Genomic DNA, 17,703 nt, shown 5'->3' with positions numbered 1-17,703 from the left:
TGCAGGAGGACGATGAAGGTAGTGTGATGCAGGAGGACGATGAAGGTAGTGTGATGCAGGAGGACACTATGAAGCAGGAGGTCTCTATGAAGGTAGTGTGATGCAGGAGGACTATGAAGGTAGTGTGATGCAGGAGGACACTATGAAGGTAGTGTGATGCAGGAGGACTCTATGAAGGTAGTGTAATGCAGGAGGACTCTATGAAGGTAGTGTGATGCAGGAGGACTCTATGAAGGTAGTGTGATGCAGGAGGACTATGAAGGTAGTGTGATGCAGGAGGACTCTATGAAGGTAGTGTGATGCAGGAGGACACTATGAAGGTAGTGTGATGCAGGAGGACTCTATGAAGGTAGTGTGATGCAGGAGGACTCTATGAAGGTAGTGTGATGCAGGAGGACTATGAAGGTAGTGTGATGCAGGAGGACTATGAAGGTAGTGTGATGCAGGAGGACTATGAAGGTAGTGTGATGCAGGAGGACTCTATGAAGGTAGTGTGATGCAGGAGGACTCTATGAAGGTAGTGTGATGCAGGAGGACTATGAAGGTAGTGTGATGCAGGAGGACTATGAAGGTAGTGTGATGCAGGAGGACTCTATGAAGGTAGTGTGATGCAGGAGGACTCTATGAAGGTAGTGTGATGCAGGATGACTCTATGAAGGTAGTGTGATGCAGGAGGACTATGAAGGTAGTGTGATGCAGGAGGACTCTATGAAGGTAGTGTGATGCAGGAGGACTCTATGAAGGTAGTGTGATGCAGGATGACTCTATGAAGGTAGTGTGATGCAGGACTCTATGAAGGTAGTGTGATGCAGGAGGACTCTATGAAGGTAGTGTGATGCAGGAGGACTCTATGAAGGTAGTGTGATGCAGGAGGACTCTATGAAGGTAGTGTGATGCAGGAGTACACTATGAAGGTAGTGTGATGCAGGAGGATTCTATGAAGGTAGTGCGATGCAGGAGGACTCTATGAAGGTAGTGTGATGCAGGAGTACACTATGAAGGTAGTGTGATGCAGGAGGACTCTTTGAAGGTGGTGCGATGCAGGAGGACTCCATGAAGGTAGTGTGATGCAGGAGGACTCTATGAAGGTAGTGCGATGCAGGAGGACTCCATGAAGGTAGTGTGATGCAGGAGGACTCTATGAAGGTAGTGTGATGCAGGAGGACTCTATGAAGGTAGTGTGATGCAGGAGGACTATGAAGGTAGTGTGATGCAGGAGGACTCTATGAAGGTAGTGTGATGCAGGAGGACTCTATGAAGGTAGTGTGATGCAGGAGGACTCTATGAAGGTAGTGTGATGCAGGAGGACTCTATGAAGGTAGTGCGATGCAGGACTCTATGAAGGTAGTGCGATGCAGGAGGACTCTATGAAGGTAGTGTGATGCAGGACTCTATGAAGGTAGTGCGATGCAGGAGGACTCTATGAAGGTAGTGCGATGCAGGAGGACTCTATGAAGGTAGTGCGATGCAGGAGGACTCCATGAAGGTAGTGCGATGCAGGAGGACTCCATGAAGGTAGTGTGATGCAGGAGGACTCTATGAAGGTAGTGTGATGCAGGAGGACTCTATGAAGGTAGTGTGATGCAGGACTCTATGAAGGTAGTGCGATGCAGGAGGACTCTATGAAGGTAGTGCGATGCAGGAGGACTCCATGAAGGTAGTGTGATGCAGGAGGACTCTATGAAGGTAGTGTGATGCAGGAGGACTCTATGAAGGTAGTGTGATGCAGGAGGACTCTAGAAGGTAGTGTGATGCAGGAGGACTCCATGAAGGTAGTGCGATGCAGGAGGACTATGAAGGTAGTGTGATGCAGGAGGACTATGAAGGTAGTGTGATGCAGGAGGACTCTATGAAGGTAGTGTGATGCAGGAGGACTCTATGAAGGTGGTGCGATGCAGGAGTACACTATGAAGGTAGTGTGATGCAGGAGGACTCTATGAAGGTAGTGTGATGCAGGAGGACTCTATGAAGGTAGTGCGATGCAGGAGGACTCTATGAAGGTAGTGTGATGCAGGAGGACTCTTTGAAGGTGGTGCGATGCAGGAGGACTCTATGAAGGTGGTGCGATGCAGGAGGACTCTATGAAGGTAGTGTGATGCAGGAGGACTATGAAGGTAGTGTGATGCAGGAGGACTCCATGAAGGTAGTGCGATGCAGGAGGACTCCATGAAGGTAGTGTGATGCAGGAGGACTCTATGAAGGTAGTGCGATGCAGGAGGACTCTATGAAGGTAGTGTGATGCAGGAGGACTATGAAGGTAGTGTGATGCAGGAGGACTCTATGAAGGTAGTGTGATGCAGGAGGACTCTATGAAGGTAGTGTGATGCAGGAGGACTCCATGAAGGTAGTGCGATGCAGGAGGACTCCATGAAGGTAGTGTGATGCAGGAGGACTCGATGAAGGTAGTGTGATGCAGGAGGACTCTATGAAGGTAGTGTGATGCAGGAGGACTCTATGAAGGTAGTGTGATGCAGGAGGACTCTATGAAGGTAGTGTGATGCAGGAGGACACTATGAAGGTAGTGTGATGCAGGAGGACTCTATGAAGGTAGTGCGATGCAGGAGGACACTATGAAGGTAGTGCGATGCAGGAGGACACTATGAAGGTAGTGCGATGCAGGAGGACTCTATGAAGGTAGTGTGATGCAGGAGGACTCTATGAAGGTAGTGTGATGCAGGAGGACTCTATGAAGGTAGTGTGATGCAGGATGACTCTATGAAGGTAGTGCGATGCAGGAGGACTATGAAGGTAGTGTGATGCAGGAGTACACTATGAAGGTAGTGTGATGCAGGAGGACACTATGAAGGTAGTGCGATGCAGGAGGACTCTATGAAGGTAGTGTGATGCAGGAGGACTCTATGAAGGTAGTGTGATGCAGGAGGACACTATGAAGGTAGTGCGATGCAGGAGGACTCTATGAAGGTAGTGTGATGCAGGAGGACTCTATGAAGGTAGTGTGATGCAGGATGACTCTATGAAGGTAGTGCGATGCAGGAGGACTATGAAGGTAGTGTGATGCAGGAGGACTCTATGAAGGTAGTGTGATGCAGGAGGACTCTATGAAGGTAGTGTGATGCAGGACTCTATGAAGGTAGTGTGATGCAGGAGTACTCTATGAAGGTAGTGTGATGCAGGAGGACTCTATGAAGGTAGTGTGATGCAGGAGTACACTATGAAGGTAGTGTGATGCAGGAGGACACTATGAAGGTAGTGCGATGCAGGAGGACTCTATGAAGGTAGTGTGATGCAGGAGGACTCTATGAAGGTAGTGTGATGCAGGAGGACACTATGAAGGTAGTGCGATGCAGGAGGACTCTATGAAGGTAGTGTGATGCAGGAGGACTCTATGAAGGTAGTGTGATGCAGGATGACTCTATGAAGGTAGTGCGATGCAGGAGGACTATGAAGGTAGTGTGATGCAGGAGGACTCTATGAAGGTAGTGTGATGCAGGACTCTATGAAGGTAGTGTGATGCAGGAGGACTCTATGAAGGTAGTGTGATGCAGGAGGACTCTATGAAGGTAGTGTGATGCAGGAGGACTCTATGAAGGTAGTGTGATGCAGGAGGACTCTATGAAGGTAGTGTGATGCAGGAGGACTCTATGAAGGTAGTGTGATGCAGGAGGACACTATGAAGGTAGTGTGATGCAGGACTCTATGAAGGTAGTGTGATGCAGGAGGACTCTATGAAGGTAGTGTGATGCAGGAGGACTCTATGAAGGTAGTGTGATGCAGGAGGACTCTATGAAGGTAGTGTGATGCAGGAGGACTCTATGAAGGTAGTGTGATGCAGGAGGACACTATGAAGGTAGTGTGATGCAGGAGGACTCTATGAAGGTAGTGTGATGCAGGAGTACACTATGAAGGTAGTGTGATGCAGGAGGACTCTATGAAGGTAGTGTGATGCAGGAGGACTCTATGAAGGTAGTGTGATGCAGGAGGACACTATGAAGGTAGTGTGATGCAGGAGGACTCTATGAAGGTAGTGTGATACAGGACTCTATGAAGGTAGTGTGATGCAGGAGGACTCTATGAAGGTAGTGTGATGCAGGAGGACTCCATGAAGGTAGTGCGATGCAGGAGGACACTATGAAGGTAGTGCGATGCAGGAGGACTCTATGAAGGTAGTGTGATGCAGGAGGACTCTATGAAGGTAGTGTGATGCAGGAGGACTCTATGAAGGTAGTGTGATGCAGGAGTACACTATGAAGGTAGTGTGATGCAGGAGGACACTATGAAGGTAGTGCGATGCAGGAGGACTCTATGAAGGTAGTGTGATGCAGGAGGACTCTACGAAGGTAGTGTGATGCAGGAGGACACTATGAAGGTAGTGCGATGCAGGAGGACTCTATGAAGGTAGTGTGATGCAGGAGGACTCTATGAAGGTAGTGTGATGCAGGATGACTCTATGAAGGTAGTGCGATGCAGGAGGACTATGAAGGTAGTGTGATGCAGGAGGACTCTATGAAAGTAGTGTGATGCAGGAGGACTCTATGAAGGTAGTGTGATGCAGGACTCTATGAAGGTAGTGTGATGCAGGAGTACTCTATGAAGGTAGTGTGATGCAGGAGGACTCTATGAAGGTAGTGTGATGCAGGAGGACTCTATGAAGGTAGTGTGATGCAGGAGGACACTATGAAGGTAGTGTGATGCAGGACTCTATGAAGGTAGTGTGATGCAGGACTCTATGAAGGTAGTGCGATGCAGGAGGACTCTATGAAGGTAGTGTGATGCAGGACTCTATGAAGGTAGTGTGATGCAGGAGGACTCTATGAAGGTAGTGTGATGCAGGAGGACTCTATGAAGGTAGTGTGATGCAGGAGGACTCTATGAAGGTAGTGTGATGCAGGAGGACTCTATGAAGGTAGTGTGATGCAGGAGGACTCTATGAAGGTAGTGTGATGCAGGAGGACACTATGAAGGTAGTGTGATGCAGGACTCTATGAAGGTAGTGTGATGCAGGAGGACTCTATGAAGGTAGTGTGATGCAGGAGGACTCTATGAAGGTAGTGTGATGCAGGAGGACTCTATGAAGGTAGTGTGATGCAGGAGGACTCTATGAAGGTAGTGTGATGCAGGAGGACACTATGAAGGTAGTGTGATGCAGGAGGACTCTATGAAGGTAGTGTGATGCAGGAGTACACTATGAAGGTAGTGTGATGCAGGACTCTATGAAGGTAGTGTGATGCAGGAGGACTCTATGAAGGTAGTGTGATGCAGGAGGACACTATGAAGGTAGTGTGATGCAGGAGGACTCTATGAAGGTAGTGTGATACAGGACTCTATGAAGGTAGTGTGATGCAGGAGGACTCTATGAAGGTAGTGTGATGCAGGAGGACTCCATGAAGGTAGTGCGATGCAGGAGGACACTATGAAGGTAGTGCGATGCAGGAGGACTCTATGAAGGTAGTGTGATGCAGGAGGACTCTATGAAGGTAGTGTGATGCAGGAGGACTCTATGAAGGTAGTGTGATGCAGGAGGACTCTATGAAGGTAGTGTGATGCAGGAGGACACTATGAAGGTAGTGCGATGCAGGAGGACTCTATGAAGGTAGTGTGATGCAGGAGGACACTATGAAGGTAGTGCGATGCAGGAGGACTCTATGAAGGTAGTGTGATGCAGGAGGACTCTATGAAGGTAGTGTGATGCAGGATGACTCTATGAAGGTAGTGCGATGCAGGAGGACTATGAAGGTAGTGTGATGCAGGAGGACTCTATGAAGGTAGTGTGATGCAGGAGGACTCTATGAAGGTAGTGTGATGCAGGACTCTATGAAGGTAGTGTGATGCAGGAGGACTCTATGAAGGTAGTGTGATGCAGGAGGACTCTATGAAGGTAGTGTGATGCAGGAGGACTCTATGAAGGTAGTGTGATGCAGGAGGACTCTATGAAGGTAGTGTGATGCAGGAGGACTATGAAGGTAGTGTGATGCAGGAGGACTATGAAGGTAGTGTGATGCAGGAGGACTCTATGAAGGTAGTGCGATGCAGGAGGACTCTATGAAGGTAGTGTGATGCAGGAGGACTCTATGAAGGTAGTGTGATGCAGGAGGACTCTATGAAGGTAGTGTGATGCAGGAGGACTCTATGAAGGTAGTGTGATGCAGGAGGACACTATGAAGGTAGTGTGATGCAGGACTCTATGAAGGTAGTGTGATGCAGGAGGACTCTATGAAGGTAGTGTGATGCAGGACTCTATGAAGGTAGTGTGATGCAGGAGGACTCTATGAAGGTAGTGTGATGCAGGAGGACTATGAAGGTAGTGTGATGCAGGAGGACTCTATGAAGGTAGTGTGATGCAGGAGGACTCTATGAAGGTAGTGTGATGCAGGAGGACACTATGAAGGTAGTGTGATGCAGGACTCTATGAAGGTAGTGTGATGCAGGAGGACTCTATGAAGGTAGTGTGATGCAGGAGGACTCTATGAAGGTAGTGTGATGCAGGAGGACTCTATGAAGGTAGTGTGATGCAGGAGGACTCTATGAAGGTAGTGTGATGCAGGAGGACACTATGAAGGTAGTGTGATCCAGGACTCTATGAAGGTAGTGTGATGCAGGAGGACTCTATGAAGGTAGTGTGATGCAGGAGGACACTATGAAGGTAGTGTGATGCAGGAGGACTCTATGAAGGTAGTGTGATGCAGGACTCTATGAAGGTAGTGTGATGCAGGAGGACTCTATGAAGGTAGTGTGATGCAGGAGGACTCTTTGAAGGTGGTGCGATGCAGGAGGACTCTATGAAGGTGGTGCGATGCAGGAGGACTCTATGAAGGTAGTGTGATGCAGGAGGACTCTATGAAGGTATTGCGATGCAGGAGGACTCTATGAAGGTGGTGCGATGCAGGAGGACTCTATGAAGGTAGTGTGATGCAGGAGGACTCTATGAAGGTGTTGTGATGCAGGAGGACTCTATGAAGGTAGTGTGATGCAGGAGGACTCTTTGAAGGTGGTGCGATGCAGGAGGACTCTATGAAGGTAGTGTGATGCAGGAGGACTCTATGAAGGTAGTGCGATGCAGGAGGACTCTTTGAAGGTGGTGCGATGCAGGAGGACTCTATGAAGGTGGTGCGATGCAGGAGGACTCTATGAAGGTAGTGTGATGCAGGAGGACTCTTTGAAGGTGGTGCGATGCAGGAGGACTCTATGAAGGTGGTGTGATGCAGGAGGACTCTTTGAAGGTGGTGCGATGCAGGAGGACTCTATGAAGGTGGTGCGATGCAGGAGGACTCTATGAAGGTAGTGTGATGCAGGAGGACTCTATGAAGGTAGTGTGATGCAGGAGGACTCTTTGAAGGTGGTGCGATGCAGGAGGACTCTATGAAGGTGGTGCGATGCAGGAGGACTCTATGAAGGTAGTGCGATGCAGGAGGACTCTATGAAGGTAGTGCGATGCAGGAGGACTCTATGAAGGTGGTGCGATGCAGGAGGACTCTATGAAGGTGGTGTGATGCAGGAGGACTCTTTGAAGGTGGTGCGATGCAGGAGGACTCTATGAAGGTGGTGCGATGCAGGAGGACTCTATGAAGGTAGTGCGATGCAGGAGGACTCTATGAAGGTAGTGTGATGCAGGAGGACTCTTTGAAGGTGGTGCGATGCAGGAGGACTCTATGAAGGTGGTGTGATGCAGGAGGACTCTTTGAAGGTGGTGCGATGCAGGAGGACTCTATGAAGGTGGTGCGATGCAGGAGGACTCTATGAAGGTAGTGTGATGCAGGAGGACTCTATGAAGGTAGTGTGATGCAGGAGGACTCTTTGAAGGTGGTGCGATGCAGGAGGACTCTATGAAGGTGGTGCGATGCAGGAGGACTCTATGAAGGTAGTGCGATGCAGGAGGACTCTATGAAGGTAGTGCGATGCAGGAGGACTCTATGAAGGTGGTGTGATGCAGGAGGACACTATGAAGGTAGTGTGATGCAGGAGGACTCTATGAAGGTAGTGTGATGCAGGAGGACTCTATGAAGGTAGTGTGATGCAGGAGGACTCTATGAAGGTAGTGTGATGCAGGAGGACTCTATGAAAGTAGTGTGATGCAGGAGGACACTATGAAGGTGGTGCGATGCAGGAGGACTCTATGAAGGTAGTGCGATGCAGGAGGACTCTATGAAGGTGGTGTGATGCAGGAGGACACTATGAAGGTAGTGTGATGCAGGAGGACTCTATGAAGGTAGTGTGATGCAGGACTCTATGAAAGTAGTGTGATGCAGGAGGACTCTATGAAGGTAGTGTGATGCAGGAGGACACTATGAAGGTAGTGTGATGCAGGAGGACTCTATGAAGGTGGTGCGATGCAGGAGGACTCTATGAAGGTGGTGCGATGCAGGAGGACTCTATGAAGGTAGTGTGATGCAGGAGGACTCTATGAAGGTAGTGCGATGCAGGAGGACTCTATGAAGGTAGTGTGATGCAGGACTCTATGAAGGTAGTGTGATGCAGGAGGACTCCATGAAGGTAGTGTGATGCAGGAGGACTATGAAGGTAGTGTGATGCAGGAGGACTCTATGAAGGTAGTGTGATGCAGGAGGACTCTATGAAGGTAGTGTGATGCAGGAGGACTATGAAGGTAGTGTGATGCAGGAGGACTCTATGAAGGTAGTGTGATGCAGGAGGACTATGAAGGTAGTGTGATGCAGGAGGACTCTATGAAGGTAGTGTGATGCAGGAGGACTATGAAGGTAGTGTGATGCAGGAGGACTCTATGAAGGTAGTGTGATGCAGGAGGACTATGAAGGTAGTGTGATGCAGGAGGACTCTATGAAGGTAGTGTGATGCAGGAGGACTCTATGAAGGTAGTGTGATGCAGGAGGACTATGAAGGTAGTGTGATGCAGGAGGACTCTATGAAGGTAGTGTGATGCAGGAGGACTCCATGAAGGTAGTGCGATGCAGGAGGACTCTATGAAGGTAGTGTGATGCAGGAGGACTCCATGAAGGTAGTGCGATGCAGGAGGACTATGAAGGTAGTGTGATGCAGGAGGACTCTATGAAGGTAGTGTGATGCAGGAGGACTATGAAGGTAGTGTGATGCAGGACTCTATGAAGGTGGTGCGATGCAGGAGGACTCTATGAAGGTAGTGTGATGCAGGAGGACTCTATGAAGGTAGTGCGATGCAGGAGGACTCTATGAAGGTGGTGCGATGCAGGAGGACTCTATGAAGGTAGTGTGATGCAGGAGGACTCTATGAAGGTGTTGCGATGCAGGAGGACTCTATGAAGGTAGTGTGATGCAGGAGGACTCTTTGAAGGTGGTGCGATGCAGGAGGACTCTATGAAGGTGGTGCGATGCAGGAGGACTCTATGAAGGTAGTGTGATGCAGGAGGACTCTATGAAGGTAGTGCGATGCAGGAGGACTCTTTGAAGGTGGTGCGATGCAGGAGGACTCTATGAAGGTGGTGCGATGCAGGAGGACTCTATGAAGGTAGTGTGATGCAGGAGGACTCTTTGAAGGTGGTGCGATGCAGGAGGACTCTATGAAGGTGGTGTGATGCAGGAGGACTCTTTGAAGGTGGTGCGATGCAGGAGGACTCTATGAAGGTGGTGCGATGCAGGAGGACTCTATGAAGGTAGTGTGATGCAGGAGGACTCTATGAAGGTAGTGCGATGCAGGAGGACTCTATGAAAGTAGTGTGATGCAGGAGGACACTATGAAGGTGGTGCGATGCAGGAGGACTCTATGAAGGTAGTGCGATGCAGGAGGACTCTATGAAGGTGGTGTGATGCAGGAGGACACTATGAAGGTAGTGTGATGCAGGAGGACTCTATGAAGGTAGTGTGATGCAGGAGGACTCTATGAAGGTAGTGTGATGCAGGAGGACTCTATGAAGGTAGTGTGATGCAGGAGGACTCTATGAAGGTAGTGTGATGCAGGAGGACTCTATGAAGGTAGTGTGATGCAGGACTCTATGAAGGTAGTGTGATGCAGGAGGACTCTATGAAGGTAGTGTGATGCAGGAGGACTCTATGAAGGTAGTGTGATGCAGGAGGACTCTATGAAGGTAGTGTGATGCAGGACTCTATGAAGGTAGTGTGATGCAGGAGGACTCTATGAAGGTAGTGTGATGCAGGAGGACTCTATGAAGGTAGTGTGATGCAGGAGGACTCTATGAAGGTAGTGTGATGCAGGAGGACTCTATGAAGGTAGTGTGATGCAGGAGGACTCTATGAAGGTAGTGTGATGCAGGAGGACTATGAAGGTAGTGTGATGCAGGACTCTATGAAGGTAGTGTGATGCAGGATGACTCTATGAAGGTAGTGTGATGCAGGAGGACTCTATGAAGGTAGTGTGATGCAGGAGTACACTATGAAGGTAGTGTGATGCAGGAGGACTCTATGAAGTGCAAGCTACGGTTTCTTGGTGGTATTTACTCCGTCCTCCTTATCCAAACAATTGGACAAAATGGCGGCTGGCTTTTTAAAAACTTTTGTAGAGGTCTCTCCAGCTGTCTGCCAGGGGAACAGATGCCATCACTTGATGGATGTGTTGCCACCGCCCAGCAGATATCTGCCTGACTGCAGTGGTGAGAGCTGATTACATACGTGAATGCACTGGGAGCATGGCTTCCAAACAGACATGAATCACTCAGCATGTAGCAGTGTGTCTGTTAGCTGCTCTTCATCTCTAAGAGCAGAGGAACATGAGCTTTTGTGTTCACTAGGTACATCTAGTCAGGGGCTAGTTTACTGGTCTTGTACTTGTCTGGTTGTTGTATTGCAATGTTGTATTTTTTTAAATGTGTATGGATTTTGAATCAAAAATAGATTCCTGGCAGACTGTGACTAAGATGATCATGGATTTAACAGTGTGATCATGACTGTGATCATTGCAATGCAGATCCCACTGTCCTGACTGCAGGAAAGCAGTGCACTCATTTGACTCAGTTTATACATACGGTGGTGTGTTCTTTATTCTGACAGTTTTACTCAAATTAGATCACAATATACATCACTTTGCTAACAGTATTGCAATATATGAGATGGTGACCCCTGTATCATGACACGTGACACACAGCCCTCATTGCTTCACACAGGATTTAGTGGGACTGTGGTGGGTGAGCCTCAGACCCTCTAGGGGGGTCCAGGGGAAAACTATTTTGTCCATTTGAAATGATAGAGCCCTGTGGATGCATGGTGTTGTGCCTTTTGTTTTTGCCTTTTCAGCCTTATTCCATTGACATGGCTGAACTTCCAGCAGAAGCTAAAAACAATCTCATCATGTTCAGCACACTTCTGTGTTATATTATTAATATTAGTGGGTTTTTTAGTTGCATTACAACATTTAGCTCAAAGTAAAGCTCTATTTTAAAAATATTTATGTATTCTATGATTGGTACTCAAAGGAACAAAGATGAGTGGTTGATGTGAACTTAACCTACAGGTCTGAAAAGTGAAGTCAGTGCTTCATGTGTTAAAGCTGCATTCTCTCTACTGTCCATCATCCTTTTTACTGACATAAAACACATGCCCACACAACAATTGACCATTTGTTAAATGAAATGTTTTACTGTTTATGAATTTAAAATGTTCAACACATGTAAGCTAAGCATGCATTATTAACCTGGTCAGTGATAAAACATGTCCTACATGTAAATTACATTCATTCATGTGTTTTTACTGAGGCTGTTATTTGCATGTAGATGAAGAGCTGTATGAAAAATAACTAAAAGCCAAATGAATTGGCTTGGCTGCATAAAAGACCAGGTGCTGCCCTGAAAATGCCATATGCCATCTGTGAGTAGCACAAACAAATAGCCGGTTCAGTGGGATTAGACCCAGCAAATCCACTCTGCAGATTAATTACAGCTTGGACTAAATGGAGTCCAGGAGGTGCTTTGGTTCTGGTGGAGAGGGCTCAGAGACCCTCCATGGTTGAAAGGACCCATACTGCCTGCCTCTCTATTATGGTCACAGGGGACAATAAAATGCAGAAAAACTCAAATGTGTAGATTCATGTACACACTTTGTTAGAGCACAAACCAAGCCAAAACAACGTTTGTTCAATTGATCCCATTTAGCATGCACATGCAAAACACATGCAAAAAGCAAGACAAATGTCCACTAATACATTAGTTCAGCACAGGGATGTTAATCTGATGGCCTGTGTCAAAGGGGACTACCAACGCTCCTAGTTGGGTGAAAGCAACAGATGGTATGCTAGAAGGTCCTCTACTTCCCAAAGTGATTAATCAATACATGGAATTTGAGCTATAAGGCCTCTTGAGTCCCTGGCATACTGTACTATGTGGAGTTCTTCAAGGCTGTCACTTTTCCCCAGTGACTTTGTGAAAGGAGAACTTGTTGTACTCTGTAATGATCCCCCTCAACCCTTTGGGAGCTGAGGTTTCTGAGATGTAGTGAGGAGAGAGAGCTTCATCCTCTCCCTTCTGTCTGCAGCATTCAGAGCTGCTCGTTCACACTGAAACAGCCAGAACAGAGCAGAGCAGGTGGCTCTGGACTCTGGTTAAATGCAGAGTATGGGCTGCCCTGCTCGACTCACAGTATTGATTGAATTTAAAGTTGTGTACTCTTCATCTTGAGATACATCAACACTGTGATCCTAAATGTAAAGCCCCACATACTCAAGTCGTTTATGGGGAATTCCCCTTTCATAGAGAAATCCTATGACGATTTGAGCACTTCCACCAGTAAACGCAGCAGACTGCTGGGATGGAAGAAGGTGTAACGTTGTCCAGTGAAAGTGTAGTAGATATAGTTTTAAGTGAGAGCAAAACTTGTGTTCATTCCCATATTTACCTTTCCTCTGGTGGTCTGATGGTCCCCAATACCAGTGTTTTCAACCTTTTCTGAGCCGCGGTCCACCAACAACCCAAAAAGTTACAAAATGACGCATTGAAGCATAATACAGCATATATGCTGACAATTTAATGACCAGTCTCTCAATTTGTTGATCCTTACTCAGTGTGAAATCTGGGCCTGTTTTGATGAACACAAAGCTGAATAAAGGCACACACGAAGCTCTTCCTCAACAGCTCTGTCTCTGTTTTTAGTTTTTATAGCAGTCATGCTTGAACAGCTTATCTCACATAGATATGTTGTGTTGTCTTCTCACCATAACCTCTCCCACGCATCATTTAATTCTGTCTTAAATTATTATTGCGCTACCTACTGCCACTCTCTGGCATGGAAGAGTATTTAATTACTTAGCCAGCCACTATATTGCAGGTTATAATAATATTTTTTGGGACCAATTCAATTTTCCCACGGCACACCTGACGATCTCTCACGACGCACTGGTGTAGTTGAAAATCATGGCTCTATAGGTTTATCATAGACTTATATATAGATGGACTCCTTGACAGCTCCCCAAAAGACAAAACATCTTGATCGCCCCCTAGTGGCCGGCCGTAGTATAGGTCATAAACCCCGCCCCTCCATGTCAGCGGACGGAACATGGGTCAAACTCTGAAAACAAAGTACACAGTCTTTATGTATATGATATGACAGGAATATAATATTGATATATCATATTACGGATGTATCATATTGGTATATTATATTATTGATACATCATGCTAGTATATCATGTTATTGATCAATATAAAATGATCCACACGGCCTACACATAGGTTATCTACGTTAAAGTACCTCATGTTGAATCACTTCTTCCCCGTCTCTGACCCACAGTGAAACCCCTCCACTTGTCTCCATTGGAAGCCCAATCATCATCGCCGCTGGGCGGAGCTGGCGAGCGACAGGCCTTAGAGCTGCGGGTCCGGGCAGTGGAGGAGGAGAACCGCGCTCTGCGCCGGGAGCTGAGCCGGCCCCCCAGGGGCCCGTCTGCACGCCATCCAAACGGTGGTCACCGCGGCAACCAAAGTCGAACCCATTCAGAGGAGGGCACCGGTGATAATGAGGGCCAGAAGGCTGCTGCAGTGGTGGGAAACAGCTCAGACTGTGTGCAGCAGCCAGTGGTGGATAAGTGTGAGGTGAGACCTGTGTCATAGCATCAGTAACACAGCAGTCCCAGGAACACAGCCTCTGCTTCGGTGGTCTCTGCATTGGCTCAGATTCAGGATACTGCTCAGTACTATGAAACAAGCTCATGGGTTCACACAGTACTCGTCAAAATTTACATTTAAATTGATCCAATAGATTTAGGGCTGAACGATATGGCAAGTCATCTAATTGTTGTTTATTTAGACCAATATTGTGATTGTGATTCCTTATCTTCTGTAATATTCTCTACACACAAGCAGTGAATCATTTCATAGTAAGAGCAACACATCTCATTTTGCCAGTAGGTGGTGCAATGATGATCTGAAAATGTTAGCATTGACATGTGCTCAAGCTTGAAGTAGCATCATGCATAACACGTTTTGTGCAGATTGGATAATGTACCTTGGAGTTATAACAACTTCCTTTTTCATGCTGAATGAGGCAAAATGGCCGCCACGCCACGTCAAGGTTCTTCCATGAAAACTCACGAATTTGATAACTTTTCATCACAAAGGTCTGAAAAGTATCCTGACCAAATTTGAAGTCGATTGCATAAATTCTGTAGGAGCAGTTCGTTAAAGTACAAAGGTTGAAAAATGCAAAAAGTGACAAAAATGCATAAAATAGTGGGTTTACTGTAGCGCCCCCTATTGGTTGAATGGAATGAAAGAGTATGTTACAGGATGCAATGTGCACATATGCTGCAAATGTGGTGATTTTAGGACAAATGGTTGAGAAGTTATATGGATTGATATATAAGCCACAGAAATGTATTGGTCCATATCTTGTAAACGCAAAGAGATATCAAAAAGCTTTTGATAACTTTATGATCTAGATCCAATAATAATCGACTGCAAATTTGGTAGTAATCGGACTAAGCGCGTATTTGCAAAAATTTGTTTTTCACAAAATTCAAAATAAATGGCGCAACATTTTTCTTGCCGGAGTTTAGGAGTCTGAGAGATTTTTTGTAGAGCTAGCAGAGCTCGACATGTGTGTCGAATTTCAAGTAAATCGGACATACTGGCCGAGGGGCGTCGCCGGTCCAACTTGTAGGGGGCGCTAGAGAGCCATTTTTTAAAGGCAATATGCAACCTATATCAGATGGCTATTTTCACTAGGCCTGACAAGTGTGCAAACATATGTGTTCATGCTGGTTGAACAGGTGTATTAATACATAGTAGTAGTGGTAGTTATCTACACCAGTGGTTCTCAACTGGTCTGGCTGCGGGACCCACCATCACCCCTTAGTGACAAGCCGGGACTGCAGAAGAAATGCAGAAGGAAGATAGACATAGAAAGGTAAAGTTTGAATTGTTTGACGTCTGGTGGACAGTTTATATTCAGAACCTGGGACGTCTCAGTTAGTGAACCAGGTGAAGTGTAGATCAGTGATTCTCAACTGGTGGGTCGCGACCCAAAAGTGGGGCGCGGAGCCGTTTTCAGTGGGCCTTTGCCTGACGAAAAAAAAAAAAAAAAAAAGTTGTGATTTTATTTTGAAGGGCATTTTTTTATGCAGCGGAATTATTCCAGCATTTATGGCACTTGTTCAGCGGTGCAGGAAAAACACAGACCAATGCGTTGTGAATCATATCATGTGATGAAGCTCAGCCAATCAAATATGAGTATTCTGACAAGTTTCCTGACTTGAGTGAGATGTACACACACCGTGACACACGGGGAGAGACGAGGATACAGACAGCAGAGCAGGACTATTGAGGTGTGGGTTGTGAAAGTCAAATCATAGGACGATCTCCAAAAGAGAGAAATGTCCAGAGAGACCAGAGTCATTAGACTCTGACTAGACAGACTCATATAGGTGAATTCTTCAAACACTAATTTCCCTTTTTGGAAGATGAGAAAAATATAATATTGTAGATTTTTCACTTCACCCTGAATGGACTGAGTTTAAAGCTGCAGCGTAATTCAGTGAAAATATTTTTATATGAAAATATATATATATATATATAATTTGGGTGGTGGGTCCCGGCTTGTCACTAAGGGGTGATGGTGGGTCCCGCAGCCAGACCAGTTGAGAACCACTGGTGTAGATAACTACCACTACTACTATGTATTAATACACCTGTTCAACCAGCATGAACACGTATGTACAGTATCTGTATGTATCAAGTAGAGTTGCAACATAAGCCTCACTAGAAGAGCTAAAACAACAGCTGTCTGTCTGGAGTCTGTTTATCTTTGTTTGTTCTGGGGAACTTCTCTGCTGGCTGAGACTAAGCAGCCAGAGGACAGGAGGACAGCAAGGAGGACAGAGAGAGGAGGAGCAAGGACAGGAGGACAGGGGAAAGAAGAAAAGGAAGACAGTGGAAAGAAGAAGTACAGGGGACAGAGGGAGAAGGAAAAAAATACGTGACAGGAGCACAGCAAGAGAGAGAGAGAGGGCAATGGGACAGGAGGACAGAGGCAATGGGACAGGAGGACAGACTGATACTGACTGATTTTTGTGTTCTTCATTCTTTGTAAACTTCAGTCATGAATATAATTGAAAAACATTTTTTCCAGTTTCCAGTGAGATATGAATGAATTTATGTAGTGACCTAGTGTTATTTGAAATATTCAATTGTTCTGAATTTAAAGACCAGGCTGATGTATGAAGTGTATAACAAATACGCACACTTCATTATTTGCTTATTCATGAGAAGTCATATCGTCATGACAACATTGAACAACGTTATCCTCATGTCCTGCAGGCCGAGTCTGAGGCCAGAAGCAAACACACACCCTCCCAGTTCCATCCCAGTACACACAAATACACAAGAAACACTGCAGACCAGGTGTGAACATTCATATCTGATTACCCGTCAGTTACGGTAACAAAAGAGGGAAACTGTGCAGAAACATCCAAAAGAACAAATCTCAGCGCCTGACTATTGCTCTGGCTTTATTGTGATAACTAAAACTCTACCTGGGTCCTGAGGAGCTGTAGCATTGAGACAACGTGAAAACGTTTCTCATTTACTGCAACTACAACAACTTTAGTGCCAACATCTTCTCTGCTCCGATCACCAGCAGCAGTCTTCTCTTAGTGCGTCCACCGTCACTCCCTCTCTCTCTCGCCCACTCTACGCACTGAGCAAGGCCTCAGAGGAGCTTCTCCACTCCCACCACAGTGTAATATGTATGTAGATGTGGGTTGCACTGAAACCCGGCCTAGGCCACTTTTTACATGTTTGTACTTTCACACTGTGTTGCTGTTGGTCTGCACAGGTTGTCCCCGAAGAAATTGGTTAGCAGGGGTAATAATGGAAACGACAGATTGTCCACAAACCTAAAGCGATCTTCAACACAACGCAGACCTTGTTGGATGAAAAGACATGTCCAACCTATGATTATCAAACAGAGGACGAGGAGGTTGCAACACACAGACACCTTGTGCTTTCTCTGAGAGAGGATTGGCCCTCAGATGGTTTCTTATCACCACCTCTCCTCTCCTCCCACATCAGCTGTCACTTGCTCACAGGTCTCAGCTAGAGTCGGGCACTGTTCAAATGCCAGCCGAGTGCGGGGAAAGCATAGCTGCTTCAGGGGGCGGCAGAGGAGGAAACCAAGAGGGCAGTAACCGAAGCCCTTCCAGCAGTGCTGGAACATGACCCGCTTATTTGGAGGGTGGCTGAGCCCAGCAGCCCGATCTCTGCAGGGAGATAACTGTAGAAGCTCTGAGAAGGGAAAAGAAAATGTCCAAGCAGTTTTAACATGTCAAGCTGGCATGGGAGAGCCCAACCTGCAGGGTGT

The 17,703-nt window shown here is 46.7% G+C and overlaps 1 long non-coding RNA gene across 1 annotated transcript in view; it reads left to right on the top strand.

The window, feature by feature from the left end:
• Positions 1-13,798, top strand: part of LOC306795622 — a 50,111-nt gene extending 36,313 nt beyond the window's left edge. The window contains exon 3 of the long non-coding RNA XR_013773001.1: positions 13,639-13,798. This is a non-coding gene — a long non-coding RNA (uncharacterized lncRNA). The remainder of the gene's footprint in view (positions 1-13,638) is intronic.
• Positions 13,799-17,703: the final 3,905 nt, after the last annotated feature.

This window comes from Melanostigma gelatinosum (genome assembly GCF_949748355.1).
Source record: "Melanostigma gelatinosum genome assembly, chromosome: 22".
In the NCBI taxonomy this organism is placed as follows: domain Eukaryota; kingdom Metazoa; phylum Chordata; class Actinopteri; order Perciformes; family Zoarcidae; genus Melanostigma; species Melanostigma gelatinosum.
This window is presented reverse-complemented; position numbering and strand designations above follow the sequence as displayed.